Raw genomic sequence first — 13,244 nt, 5'->3', positions numbered from 1 at the left:
TTTCCATTTTATTTGTCAAGTCTCCATCCTGTCCCCAGGCCTGGTTGTGTAACCCATGACTCACACCTACCCCTCCTATGTAACTTGGTTCCTGAATGAATGGGGATGAATGAGGGTGCTTGAGAGACAAGGCCAGTAGATCTAAAAATAGCTTCCTCTGAATGACCAAACCATCAAACCAATACCTGGACCAATGACCCAGCCCTTGGAGCCGCCTTCAGCATTCAAGAAACAAAAGATGAGGCAACCCATCACTGTGCCAAGCTGCAAACGCTCAGTAAGATCACCTGGAGCCCTCTGGAACAGGACTGACCTTGCCTAGACTGGCCCTCCCCATAGGAGATCAGAGGTAGTCTGCCCCATAACTGAACTGAACAGGTTCAGGTCCCTTGCTGAGTGACCTGAACCTGTTCAGTCTCCAAAAGAGAAGGCTGAGGGGGGATCTGGTGGCCTGTTATAAAGTAGTCAGGGGGTGACCAGTAGGCATTGGGGGAGTCCCTGTTTCCCCGAGCACTGCCAGGAGTGACCAGGAATAATGGTCACAAGCTGGCGGAGGGTAGATTTAGGCTGGATATCAGGAGGTGCTACTTCATGGTCAGGGCGGCTAGGATCTGGAACCAACTTCCAAGAGTAGTCGTGCAGGCTCCTACCCTGGGAGTTTTTAAGAGGAGGCTAGATGAACACCTTGCTGGGGTCGTTTGACCCCAGTACTCTTTCCTGCCATGGCAGGGTGGTTGGATTAGATGATCTACTCAGGTCCCTTCTGACCCTAGAAACTATGAAACTATAAAAGGGGTAGTGAAGACTGACTCCTTGGGATGCCCTCTCCATCTGGACTAGCACCATGCCACACCGCCTATCCACTCGGAGGCCCTGCCGGCGAACCCCCTCTGGACAACACCTACTATACAAGGACCGCTTTCTGGCCTGGATAGGTCGCTATCACCCCACCCCGTCTTCAACCAAGGACTTGGACTCTGCTTCTCTTCCCTACCTGGACTCCAACCCTTCCACTGACTCTCTTTCTCCTGCTGCTATTGTGAGTGCTTGTGTGTGTGTATGAACCAATAACTTCATGGGGCTGTGCAGTGTGTTTTCTGTTCAATAAAACTGTTATTTGGACCCCTAAATTAGGTTTTACTTTACTATGGTTTGGCCCTGCTCCAATCTGTGCTCCTTGCCCCTCTAACTTCTGTCTAATTTCTCCCTCTCCTGCTTCTGGCTTACTGCCGCCTCCAACACCTGTCTTGAGCTCCTCTCTGCCTCCAAACCCCCTGTTTCTTTGACACTGTCTTATCCCCACTGACCTCTCCTTTCCCCCTGAGCAACCAGGTTTATGCCTCAGTTTCTTTCCTGGCTGTCTCCTTCTTGCCACCACTTATCTGTTCCCCCTCCCCGCAATATCTCAGCTGTCTGCCTCATTTTCCAGCCCCAGTCTACCTTAAGTAAACCCAAGCCTCAGTTCCTCAGCCAGCTTCTCTGTAGTCCACTGGTTCTAATTGTGGTTCTGGGAACTTTCATTCCCTACACTTTAACTCTCTCTCTCTCTCACCTGAACCTTCCCCCAAGTATCCCAGGTCCCAGGTACACCAAGCACACACATACACACTGTACCACCCAAGTTAGGAACTTAGCTGTGTGTATATGTAGGTGGGTTGTGTGTGAACTGGTGAGTGTGTGTGTGTGTGTGTGTGTGTGTGTGTGTGTGTGTATGTATGTGTATATGTATATATATGGTACTGTGTGCATGATATACGAATTAGTGATCTCTGTCTAACTTTTGGGGTGTATAGTGTATGTGCTTGAATTGGTGATAGGTATGCATGTGCCTAGGCTGGTTTGGATGCATATGTGCCTGGGCTGGTAGAGTGTGTGTGTGTGTGTGTGTGTGTGTGTGTGTGTGTGTGTGTGTGTGTATACGCACCTAATTGATTTGTGTGTTTGTATATGTGCAATTGTGTCACACCCTCCTGTCTAACAGCTCAATATTGAGATCCTGAGAGTTGGCCTGACCCCACAGGGCAACACTAGGGGTGTGCAAAATGGGCTGTATTCAATTTGGATTCAGCCTGAATTGGGGACAGTGATTTGATTTGTTGATTTGAATCATTGTCCCTGATTCGATTCAGCCAAATCCAAATCTGAAGATTCAATGCTGATTCAGAGAATCAACAATACAGCTATAAACACAGTTTTAAATGTTTCTTCTACATACCTCGAGGTACTGGGCACAGCTTGTGAATGGTGCAATGGTGGGGCACATAGAGTGTCCCACAAGAGCACAGGAGAGCCCCCTGCATGCTCAGCAGTGAACCTGGAAGTAGACTGGAAGTATGTCCAGTCCACTTCTGGGTTTGCCAGGGAGCACACTGGGCCCCCCATGTGCCCTTGGGTCGGCAATCAGCCATGGAGGGACTCTGGGTGTCCACCCCAGACCCAGGAGGCACCAGTTGCTGAGCCAGGGGAGTGGAGGCGGGGCCCCTATCATGCTCCCCAGCAGACCTGGAAGTGGACTGGAAGTGCTTCTGGTCCACTTCCAGGCCTGCTGCCGAGAGTGCTGGGGAGCCCCCCATGCTCCTGTGTGATGTTCCATCTGCTCCAGCATCTCAGCATTCATGAGCCACTTGGTACCTTGAGGTATGTAGAAAAAACATTTAAATCTGTGTCTATGTCTGAATCACAGATTCCCTCCAAATTGATTCAGAGGGTTCAGATTGAATTTGGAGAGATTAAAGGGTATCCTGATTTGATTCAGAATTCTGATCAAATCGGAGATTCAACAACCAAATTGGGTCAAATCTCGACCAAATCGAATCAGGAACCAAAACTCCACACAGCCTCACTGCATACAGAGGAAATAACACTCCACTATGCCTATACTTACTTGCTGTTATTCTGCTTATACTCTGCCAGAGTGGTGCTCACCTTGCTATCTCCAGAATCTCAGTAGGGTTGAATTCATTACATTTAGCTACTATAAATCCTTTTCAGCATCACTGCATCCCAGAATCTGGTCCCTTGTCTTATAAACATAACCTACGTTTTTTGGTTCCTGGATGCATGAAGTTGTATTTGGCTGCAGTAAAATGCAGGTTGTTTACCTTCCAGACCAGTAATAATCACTTGTATGGATGACCTATCCCCATCTTTATTTGCCACTCCATCAACTTTTGTCATCTATAATTTAACCACTAATGTTTTTATATTATTTTTTAGTCATTGTCAAAGATATTTAATACTAAAATTATTTTTTCCGAGGCTCCTGTATTAAAACAACATTAACTGAGTATTCTCCATTTACAATTAGACTTTGCAATTTATTAGTTAACTAGATCTTGAGCTATTTAATATAAAGTACACTTGATTTTATCTAAGAACTCAGAATTTCAGAGTTTTATACTAATTAATAAAATATGAATCCAGCTCAGAGTTTTCCAGGTCTAAGTTGCTCAAGAATATTATGCTGTCTTCTTGACAGTGAGAGCTGATAAAAAATTGTTACCATTGACTTGTACTTGATTTGAACTTGTGGCCTCAAACTCTATAGTTTACTACAACTTTCCTTTGTTGAACTCTTCAGTTTCTCTTGATGATTTTCCCATATGGCATGGTTATTACTTCCATACTTCTGGGATCTTCTTTGTTATTTCTCAAAGACTTTTACTGCTTAATTTTAATGCTATTCTCCTCAAAATTCCTAGAATGAACAAATGAATTGAGGGGGAGTCATCCTTCGTGAAATATATATTTGGTATCTGACAAATATAATGAACACAGGTAAACAACAGATTATCTGATCCACATTCAATAAACAAAATGAATATTTTGGTCACCCATCCACATTTAGGAAGTCCAAGCATTTCCATTACACCTCTGAATGTAATATATAGGTAGCTGTCAGTACTTCTGTCTTTCATGCATTAGGTTGTCATGTATTGGAGGAAAAAAAAAGATGAGAATTTTTTGGAAGTAGGGGCAGTGGTGAAATCTTTGGAATTTTATTTTTTCAGATAACTTGCACTGTTTTATTATGTATTTGAAAAATCAGGTCTTCTGTTTAGAGGACAGGATTCAGCATGTAACACTATATCTGAATATAGTAAGGGTAAAAAGGTAAAAAGCAAGCCTGGGTAAGGGGCAGCTCATGGCAAGGGACTGTATGCACTCCAGTTAGGGCAAGATATAATTCCTTGTACCATTTGACAACTTCCATGCTGGCTGATTAAGTGACATTCATGACCAGTGATGAGAATCCTGTCTAACCCACCTAAACCAAAAGGATATTTGGGCAAGACAGTGTGTCAAAATCATGATGGGAGGAAAAAAAACAGTACAAGTAGAGAAGTGTAAACTAATTCAAAATTCCTACAAGATCCATGATTCCTCAGAAAATATCAGTAATGGAAATAACCTCTGTATCTGGCCCAAGGACCTATGTGAAGAGGGCTGAAATTAACTTATTGGGAAGTAGGGCAGAGAATATAAGGGACTCTATGTAGTTTGTTACATGCTATGTAATTTGGAATGAGGTAAGGCATATTAATTTCAGTTTCTTTTCATTTACTTCTTAATTGCACCCCTTTTGTTTGTTATTCTATAAAAACTGCTGTGCTTCCATGCTCCTAACTAAGAGAAAAAATCTGGTGCAGGTGGAATGTGCAGCAGGCAGAGATTGAATTAAATTCTCCTTCTTTCTTCTGTAGTATGGCATATTAGTTCCTCCATGTAACACTGAAATGTCTGTGGAAGATAAAAAATGCCACACTAATAAGTCAGAGAAATCCCTTGTCACATTGTGAATGCACACAGTGTTGTCCTGCCTTTCAAAAGAGACATGAAACTCTCTATTGCCATTCCACATAAAATATGGTAACACTAGGTAATTTAGCTTCTTGAGATATTTCATCAGCAAGAAAGGTTTTTGAGACAGAGGGGCAGATAACCCAACTGCATTCATTCACATTTACTACTTGCTTTGCTGGATACATAAATCATGGATTCAAAAGAAGAACCAAATTAGTGCTAACTTTTTCCCTGAGCTTTAAGTACCTAATCCTCAATGCCATTCCTGAAATGAAAAAATGTTAGAGTTTAGCTATTATTTATTTGCATGGAGATTTTTTTCCCCAAACACCAACATGTCCTAGTGTTTAAAAACAAGGAAATACATTTATTATGCTGTTACTTCTGCTCTTAAGAACAGGGAACAGTTTTCTCTTCCCTAAATGTAGCCTCACTTTTCTTTTTAAGGTGTTGTTTTTATTAGAACATGGTAGCAACAAAGAAGTAAATTGTAAACATTTATCATCTAAACATTGCATTTATTGATTTTCTCATATACAGCACTTTGGGTATGTAGTGATATATGTTAGTACCAATGAAAAACGAAAGGTTATAACAGTTCACTGATTATGGATCATCCCCCCAAGAGAGCAAGAAAACTCAGTAACAAAGTGGCCAAGTTGGACATTACCCATTTATTGTGTTTTAAGTGCACTTGGTGAACCTTAAACACTGAGAGCCTATTTCACCCCGGCATAATTTCCCCAGTCAGCAGAGTTACACCAACAATTAATTTGGCTCTCAGGGCTTATGTTTGCCTGTTTGCACACGTCTTACTTTATCAAAAACTTTCTTTTTTAACTATGAAGTACATTGTATACTTTCTAAATGATTAAGTAAATAACTGCTCAAATAATCCAGGCATCCTTCATACAATGAATAGAAATAAAGCTTTATGCAGTCATTTTCTTATAGTATTATTCTGGTGAGCTGTTACTTAGCCATTCTATGGAAGGGTGGAAATTCCATGACTTTTACTCATGGTATAATGACCAAAGAGAATCACAACCCTGTATTTTGTCAGGGTACGTGACAATAACAGGGAGCAGAAGATGGCATGGAGGGGCAGAAATAGCATAAGTATTGTTTTATGGATGGAAGTAGGCTGTATTCCTTAAAGCATTCTTCTCTGTGCATGTGAGACTCAGAATGTCTTTGGTTCTTCCCTCAGTTAAGTAAAGATGGTCAAAACCCCCCAGATGGAATCAATCCAATCTTTGCAGGCTTCTCTAAACTGCATAGATTGGACTGATAATGAATGAAACCCGTGTTCACTCTTCAGTTTGGGAAGGCAGGCGTATGCCTGCAGTGACCCAGGTTAGAAGGCAGGGAGTGCTCAAACACACTTCCCAGCCTGCCAGCCATTGCTGAGCCCAGTTGAGTGGGATCATCCTGATTTCCTGCCTGGCACACTCTCCCAAACCCCTCCTGTCCCCCTATTGGAGGGGAGGGGAAGGAGCCCCCTGTCCTGATGCCAGCCTCCACCCTGAGCCAGGAGTCTGCCCACCCAGCTGGGGTGATTTTCCCTCTCCACCCCACACAGATACTTTGGCTGCTCAGCCCTCCACCCTGAGAGTCTCTGAGCCACAGTCTGAAGGAGTCCCCCATCCTGGTGTTGGCCCCCTCAAGCCAGGCATTTGTCAATGTTGGGGTAGTCCCATATCTTGGTGGGGAGCGGTTCTCAGACCAGGGTGAGGGAAATCCCACCAAGATGTGGGGCTTCCCCCATGTGAGCTGATGCCTGGGTTGGGGGGCCAGCACCAGGACAGGGGAATCCTTCTTCCTGTGGCCCAGAGATTAGCAGGGGGCAGGGCTGAGCAGCCATCCCATCCTAACTCCCCATTCGAGTTACCTTGCACCATCACGATGCTATGTGGCTTCCCACTAACATTCTCTTACAAGGTGGGAAGGTTAGCTTTCTCCAGACACAAGCTGAACAGCAGAGGTTTGCTGCCTCAGCTCTGTGACAGCTTGGGGAGGCCCAGCCCAGTTCAGTTGGGAGAGGATCTGAGTTGGGAGGGGACCTGAGACAGAAGTTCAATAGACCAGTATAATCTAAACTGATTAAACCTGATACTACATCCATCCAGGTCTATCTAAAACTAGGTTTGGTCATTTTGAAACTGCTCTATGTGCAGTGAACTTCTCTTTTGTTACAAGTTTAGATCAGTTTCCAATAACTTATAGCAGTTTACATGTCATTTTTCTCCGTAGCCCTAGAGATGGGGTTGTTTACATCTACCTCTTGCCATGGACAGTGTCAAACAGACACAATGTATTCCTGAGTGTTTCTGGTTAAAAAAAATGTATTCTAACTTCAGATCTTACTTCCTTCAGCATAATAATGTTAGGATATTAGGTGTTTAATTATCCAGTTGTATCTGACTTTCACTTCAGATACACAAAAAAAACCCCTGACTTTTCCAAAATGCAGATTGTCAATGTCATTCCAAATGAACCCTACTAAGACAGCTCTGCTAACAAATGTCAAAAACTGGTGAAAGGGTGGCAGTAGAAAGTGAAGTCAAGCTTCTGTATTTACTGGCATGTAACTTGTTTTATTATACAGTATGCAATACTGAACAATATGAAAGAAAAGACAGAAAATATAAAAGTAGGTTAGCAGACTGCTCACAATTTGTTGTTGTCAAGGCAAACTGACATTTTTCAATGGCTGTCATCCTGTCGGCTACTTATATTTTTCCTCTCTATATATCATGAAGCATGCACTTCATCACCTTTAAGATGCCTCAGGCTTTATGAGAGATTACTGGAAGGTGTATTTAGCTTCCATATTTACATTATAAAAAAAATTATTGGGGATGAACAACCCATTGGAGAAAATATCCCTGTCTTTCATCTTTCATTCATTCTTTACACTGCACAAAACAGGTCTGATTATCAGTGATGCTGAGTATTTTATAGCTCTTATTGACGTTGGTCAGTACCTGGCAGTTCTGGAACTTGGGTCTAGATTGTTGTTTCAAGTTCTAAGAAACTCAATTACCTTTAAAAATGTGTGTTGTTGCTTATGTCCAGAACTGGAAAAATAAAATCAAATTCTCACCTAAGATAAATCAACATAGTTCTATCAAACCTGATTTACATCAGTTGGGGATCTGACCCCCAAAATGCCATGCCTGCTGCCTTTTTGACCAAATCGACAGGTGTAGCAGGAGGGGATCTTATGCCGTTTAACATGTTTCATTAAAAAAAAATCAAAATGTTCATACTTTACAAACAAACAAACTATGATTTCCTGGTGGAGCCACCAGAATGATTCAAAAGGCAAAGCATCTGTGTTTTGGAACATGTAAATATAAGCTGAAAAAGAGCCTGATGAATATGCCCTTGAATCTCTGAAAGGACATCAGATTTGATTGACCAAAAGTAGCATATGGAGCTCACAGGCAAGTCAAATGTCTGGACTAGAATTTCTACTTCTACCCATGAGCAAAGAACAGGAGATGGACAGAAAAATGAGAAATCTCTTGGGAATTTACATTCTTTTGTGCAGGTCTATTTGATAAGTGTCTGATTTCCATGCTGATCCCATATACATTCAAAGAATCTCATTTCTAAAGGCAGGAGAGAAACTCTTGTCAGTTCATGGAGATCATTTGTACAGCCATTAATTCATAGCTTACTGCTGCCTTTAGTAATTGGTTTTCATTGTAATGAAAACCAATCTCAGATATTTTTGTCTTTACAAAAATACACTGTAAAATGCCTCTGAAAGCTAAAAAGCTCATCCTAAATTTACTAAAAGGAATCGTCTATGGTGAGCAATATAGCATAGAGTCAGAATTATAGACACATAGAGCACATTTACACTTGCTGATTTAAGGCCCATTAGCCCTTTTTAAGGCACAGTAAGGTCATGGGTCTACACATGCCCACCCTTAATGTGCCTTAAAAATAGTGGTTTTAGGCTATTCATGCCTAAATTTGATACCTACAAAAGCAAAGGTATTTATCAAATTCATGCATGGACAGCTAAAGCATTGTTATGCATGTATAGATGCTCTAAGGTTCATTAATGCTGTGTATGTTGACTGATTTGGGACTAACTTTAGTCCCAGTTAAGTCTGTACACTGTGTTAATGTGCCTTTTTGCATGCATATGTAGACGCACGTCTAAATTGCCTTAATGTGCATTAGGCAGATTTGCATTCAGTTTAGGTGTGCATAAAAGCATGTGTAGACATACCCATAGTGAAGAAAAAGAGAAAACTTTTCTAGGGGGAGAAAGTGAGGCATAACCTACTGAAGATAGGCAAATTAATTGATATTCAGCTATGGTGCCCTGATATTTAGACGCTAGATGAACTTAATAAGTAAAGCTTAAAATATTAGGTACAATTGCCACTTCCTCTTCATCTTTATGGATCCAAAGAACTTCTCTCCCTTTTACAAATCTGCATTTTTCCCTTCAGAGAGTAAAACATACTCACTGTCTTACACTTATACCTTCCATTCATCTTTTTTTAATTGGGGGAGAGCATTTGGCAACAGTCAAATATATCCAGAGTATAGGGAAAAATCCATCTTAAAGTTGCATATGAAAACTGTATTGATTTACATAGATCATTAGATATTTAGTCAGCTTACAGCATTTTATCTGTAAGCCTGAGACTGTGCATATGCCAAAATCTAACCATACAATGTCATAGCTGCAAGTTTACCAGATCATGTTGACCTTTAGTATTTAATGTATAAATATCATTTTGTATACTCTCTCTTCATCCTGGCTCTTTCATATCTTTTTCAAAGAAACTAGAGTCCCCAGTCAATAATGGCATGTTTTATTGTAGCCAGCATCCACACACACACACAAAAAAAAAACCCTAAGAAAAGGAAAAAAAGAAAATCTTTCTAAATAAATTAGCAGTCAGTGTTAAACGTTTAATGGCATGATATAATATATCTCCTTATTTGGTTTGGGTCCCTCCTTCTACTCTTCTAAAAACCAGTCAGCTGAAATGAGATCTACATAGTATACCTACTACCTGACTTACAATTGCTTGTGTTTGTCAGTAAATTCTGAAATAAGAACTTTTTGCTCCAAGAAGCTAAATCAATATCACTGCTGGCATCACATCAAAATTCATCAAGTTACAAGTAAAACAGCTTATTTTGGTTTCTGTTCTACACTTTACCTTTGAGGAAGAGACTGCTTAAGTGAAATGCAACAAAAATCACCATCTACTTGTCTTTGAAATGTGAACCTTGACTTTCCTAGTGGTGAAAGGCAACAGTTAACTTAGGTTCCACATAGCCACATTTAACTGTCCTGTTAGCTCAAAGAAATTGAGAAGAACTAGATCTAGTTAGTGGGTTAATCCCTTGGCTTCATTTGAGAAACTTTCCAGAAGCAGTACAAGCAGATCTCCAGACTTTCTGTTTACTTCCGCAAAAGAGATGTCTTCCTCCAACTCCTCTACCCCTTAAAAAAACCAAACCAAACCCCTCCTGCATCAGCAGGCACACCTTTTAATGAGATAGTCTTAGAGTTCTCCCTAATTCAGATTCAGTTTCCTTCAAATACAGCCTCTTTATTTTGCCTCTGGTCAGTCACAGTGCTGGCAAACAGAAAGTACTCTATGAACACTGCCCAGTAAATTGATGATCGGACTTGATGATCTACTTAAGTCCCTTCTGACCCTACAAATACGAACAGCTGAAGTGCAGGATTTGTGTTGAACCTTCTCCCATACCTTCAGCTGGCTTCTCTTGCTGCGGGAAACAGCAGACACCACCCTGCAGGCATTGGCACCAGCTGCTTTGGTCTCACCAGTGAGTTATGGCTGTAAGCACTACAGCTGTTAGATTAACATTGGGAATTGTGGCCTTATATTATACAGGTCACATACACTACTATAACCAAGTAAGGGGAATTAGCAGACTTTTTTATATAAACTTCTTAAGCAAAATAAACCCTGGGGCCTCTATTCAGGTTGCCTCCGAATTCCTGTCCTATACAACAAAATACCCTCTTAATCCCAATGCAGTGAAGTTTCACAGTCATTTAAAACATGCATAAAACAATGTTTCTTCCACAAGGGGCACAGTTTTTAAATGATATATAAAATGTCAAACTATAGAAGGAAAACATTTTTGTAGGGTATATCTTCTGTAGGTTCCCCTAGTCCCTCTTCTCTTTCTGTGTTTATTTTCTAGATTGTAAGCTCTTTAGGGAAAGGATTATTTTGATATCTGCATTATGCAAGGTCAAAAATATTTTAAGTGCAGAACAATTAAACAAACAGTAATCAGTCATAACCATAAACATTACAATAGTATGTAAGAATAATACCTAGAGTTGCTAAAGTCTGTGGCTCATCACTGATTTGACTCTAAAGAATGTTATACCTTGCAGTAACACTGTTTTGTTTGTTTGTTTGTTTGTTTTTTAACCAAGATCCTAATGGTGAATAAGTATTGATCCCACTAATATGCACTGTGATAACATAACCTTAGGTTCATTTAATAGGGATGGGCGGTGAAGTTAAATCTCCTTATTCACTCTCAATTAGATACAGGTGTATGTGAGGCATATCAGATTGTAAAGTTGATAAACAGCAATAATATTTCCCCTAAACAGTGGATATATTATTTATTATATGAATTTGCCTTTAAAGGTACAGGCGGTGGGGGGGAAACCCAATTTCAGAGAGCAGCTTCCTAATCCTTGGCCTGGACCTTTACTGCTACCAGACACATTTGGAAAAGGCACCCTGCAAGCTTTGCTGACAGCTTTGCATGGGGAGCCCAGGACTGGGGGGTGGGTGCAAGTTTATAGGCCATGCTGGAGGTGGGGAGGGAGAACAGAACATAGATACCATAGGTTCAAATAAGAACACGATACAAACCAGCCAGAAGTATGTTACACATTTAACAAGTAACATCTGTATCATCGGTTTGCTATTTTACAAATGATAAATTGATTGCACATGTGGTATGTTATGCTTTAATCATATGATCCAAGTAACATTTAACATGGGCCTGTGAGTCATCCTTTTTCTGCTGTAAACAGGTAGCACATTGCATAGGTACCAAGAGCAAAATGAAGCTTGCATTTTAATTTTGGCTATCCCTAGCTTTTGAAAGCTTGATTTTCAAACCTTCAGATGTTCTATTAACATACATTGAATGTGCAATAATCCTTATTATGCTCTGCCCTTTTCATTTATACTGCTGGTAATGCCAAATAATCGTCTATCCAAAACACTAAGTAGTTATGACATCTATCAAGAAAATAGCCAGAAGAATAAAATAAATAGCAGGTTTCCCCTAATCTGCAGAATCTCTTCAAGCAACAGAAATAAGGCCCAACCTATACCCTTGTGCACAGCTCTTCTACCCTTAAACAAGAAAATTAATAAATGGACTTTACAAATATTTACAAACCTTCTCTCCCTAATTTCACCCTCAGTACAGGGGGGCAATATCCCCCTAACCAAATCAGAACATTTTTCCCAGTTTGGTGAATACCTTTATTCACATGGAAAATAAATGAGTGATCAAGATGGACTCTTTTTCTGATACAAAACGTGAAGGCATTGCACGGCCTATTCAATGTGAAAAAGTGAGAATCTTTCTAGCTTGGATAGATTATATGAGGTTAGGGTCACTGCTCAATGTAAGACCTTTGGTGGTGATCTAGATGAAGTTTTGACAGGTGAATTTCTCACACTGCTTGACCCTGCCAGTTTTGTTGTATGGCATAATTTGCCTTTGAATGCTGCACAGAGAGCAATTATGCTGCTGTTAAATATCATCTACAGGAGATGATCTACAAAAAAAATCCATTGCATTTTTAATGAAAGGGATAAAGTTATGAAGCAAATATATTATTGGAATATATTTGAGAGAGGACAGTGCAGGAAGCACCCAAGGGCTTAGAGGAAGCTCATGGATAACAATAACAGCCAGAATGCAATAGCTGCTGCTAACTGGGTTCTTGAGCTGGATTTCCCTCTTCTGGTTCAGACTCTAACCAGTGACAAGAAAGGCTCTGGTGCCTCAGTCACTTTTTGGTGAGCAAGTAACACATTTACTAGTGCCTTCCTTCAGTGATTGCCTCAGAAGCAGAGAATTTCTATCTGTGGTAGCATGAGTGACTGGTGGCTCCAGAATCTGGGGGGGGGCATCTGTTGAAGCCACTGATGGCAGTGATCCTGTCAGGGGGGCACCAGCCTTCTCTTGTGAAGGCTGAACAGGTTTAGGTCCCGCAGTCTTTCTATGTAGGGTCTGCCCTGTAGTCCCCGGATCATGCGGGTGGCCCTCCTGTGGACCCTTTCTGATAGCAAAAGCATCAGAAAAGCCAATGGCACTTTATCGTGCATCAGCAGATGCATGACAAATAGGTCCAAGGAGGTGATACTTCCCCTCTATCGGGC

The sequence above is a fragment of the Crocodylus porosus genome, unplaced genomic scaffold, assembly GCF_001723895.1.
Source record: "Crocodylus porosus isolate Cpor-Errol unplaced genomic scaffold, CroPor_comp1, whole genome shotgun sequence".
NCBI classification, from domain to species: domain Eukaryota; kingdom Metazoa; phylum Chordata; order Crocodylia; family Crocodylidae; genus Crocodylus; species Crocodylus porosus.
This window is presented reverse-complemented; position numbering follows the sequence as displayed.